The following is a 2,500-nucleotide window of genomic DNA, read 5'->3' as shown; positions in this document are numbered from 1 at the left end:
ATCACTACTCTCATTTTTCTTTCTTGCAAAAAATCTTCCATCCAATTAAGCATTTTGCCCTGTATTCCTCCTTCAGTTTCTAATTTCTTAAGCAACTTCTTATGTGGTACTTTGTCAAAAGCTTTTTTTAGGTCTAGAAATGCACAATCCGCCCATCCATCTCTTTCTTGTATTATATCTATTAGCCTTGAATAGAAGCATATTAAATTGGTGACGCATGATCGTCCTTGTCTGAATCCAAATTGTCTTGGATCTAGCACGTTTTTTTTTCTAAATATTTTACCCATCTATTTTTGATAATTCTTTCACAAATTTTTGCTATTGTACTTGTTAGAGAGACTGGTCTATAGTTGGTAGGTTCTTCTTTATTTCCTCCTTTATATATAGGTACTATATTTGCTTTTTTCCAATCTTCTGGAACTTTTCCTTCTTTCAAGGAACTGCTTATTATGCTATGTATTTTGTCTGCCAGTTCATTCCTGCATTCTTTCAAAATCCAGTTTGCTATTTCATCTGGTCCATGCGATTTTCTGACATCAAGATTACTCAAGTGTTTCAATATTTCATTCTTTGTTACTTCTATTTCTTTCATAGGGGGGACTCTCTCTTTCCATTCGATCTCTTCCGGTTGTATGTTCTCCCTTGTAAACACTGATTTAAAATGTTTGTTCATAATTTCCGCCATTTCAGTTTCCTCTGTGTATTCAACTCCTCCTTGTCTTAATTTCTCCAAGTCTTGTTTGTTTTTCAGTTTGTTGTTTACAAATCTGTAAAATAGTTTTGGTTGATCTTTACACTTTTCTATGACATCTTTTTCATATTTTCTCTTTTCCTCTCTGCACGTTTGTACATATTCATTTCTATAACAAGTATATATTTTCCATTTTCAGGCCTTCTGTCTTTTTTCCATCTGGTCCAAGCTTTGTCTCTTTTGTCTTTTAACTCCCTACAACTTTTGTTGTACCAGCATTTTACATATTCTTTTTCTTGTTTTTGTCTTGGGACATACTTCACTCCTTTTTTGTAAAAAAAAATCTTCAAAATATTCCATTTCTCTTCCACTGTTGTTTCCTCTTTGTATATTTCTTCCCAGTTTTCTTTTTGAAAGAATTCTCTTATTTTATCAAAGTTTGTTTTTTCATACATCATTCTTCCTTTTCTATATTGTTAATTTCTTTTCATGTATTTTTCTTCATTTAGTTCCAGTTCAATCAATATGTGGTCACTTTTACTTATTGGTGTTTTATATTCAATCTTGTCCACTATTCTAGGTTCAGATGTAATTATTAGGTCTAGTCTCGATGGTTCTTCTTCATTTCTATATCTAGTGTTCTCCTGTATCCATTGTGTCATTGTATGGTCAATAATCATCTCGAGTAGAGCGTTTCCCCATGAGCCGTCTCCACTCTTTACTGTCATCTTTTCCCAGCAGATTTCTTTGCAATTAAAGTCGCCCATCATAACTATTCTTCCTCCATCTTCCATTATCTTATCTAATGTTATCTTTGTGTCCTCTAACATATTTTTATGTTCACTCTCTTCCCACGAGGCTGTTTTCGGAGGCACATAATTTATCACCAACTTCCTGTTCTTCTTATCTCTGTCTTCCACTTCGATCATAATCATCTCTACTGTATTCTTTCCATATGTGACTCTCTTCACGTTTATATCCTTCTTAGTCAGAAACATAACTCCACCCCCTTGTTTTGTCTCTCTGTTTCCAATCCAATAATTATATGCGTCATGCCCTACACTGTTGGGTGGTAGTGGCCCTTTTAATTTCGTTTCTACAATCCCCATTATGTCCGGTTCTTTTTCCTTCAGATAATCATTCAGCTCATTCAATCCTGTAATTAATCCATCTATATTTGTGTAAGACACTCTTAGTTTTCTGCCACTTCCATTGTGTTCTCTGTTTCCCTTTTGTTTTTCTCTTGTATGTCGAATCTCTTTAGTTTCATATTCACTACTCTCCAATAGAATCTCTCTTTTTCTGTCTCCGTTCTGTTCTCGTTTTTTTCCTTAGCTTGAAGTCTTTTCTTTTTTTCTTCCTCTCTTTCCTCTTTATTCATTTCCCTTTTTATCCATACCTTTTTATATTGTTCACTTGTTGCTAGTTTCCCTGTTTTGGATAAGATATTCTCTGCCGTCGTTTGTGACCTGAATTTAATCTTAATTGGTCTGGTCTTATCTGTGCTATACTTTCCGAGTCTAAATTTTTCCTCGATTTGTTTCATAATTTCTGGTTCATCTTCCTGAACTAATTTTAGTAAACTGCTTACTTTTTCATCTTCCTCATTGGTTCTTGAGGTTCTGTCTGGGTTATGTTTCTCTTCCATTCCTAATATAATTATACATTTCTTTTTATCTACTAAGTCTCTTACTATATTCTCCTTCTGTCTCATCACTTTAATAACTGAGTCTTCAGTTTGTTCTCTCATTTGCTGGTTAATTATGTCAGTAAATGCAACTTTACTGTTTCTTGAATTGCCTTCCAACC

This window comes from Oratosquilla oratoria, chromosome 2 (genome assembly GCF_046742065.1).
Source record: "Oratosquilla oratoria isolate Oo_2021 chromosome 2, ASM4674206v1, whole genome shotgun sequence".
Lineage (NCBI taxonomy): Eukaryota > Metazoa > Arthropoda > Malacostraca > Stomatopoda > Squillidae > Oratosquilla > Oratosquilla oratoria.
The sequence above is the reverse complement of the archived record's forward strand: the minus strand, read 5'-3'. Positions refer to the sequence as shown.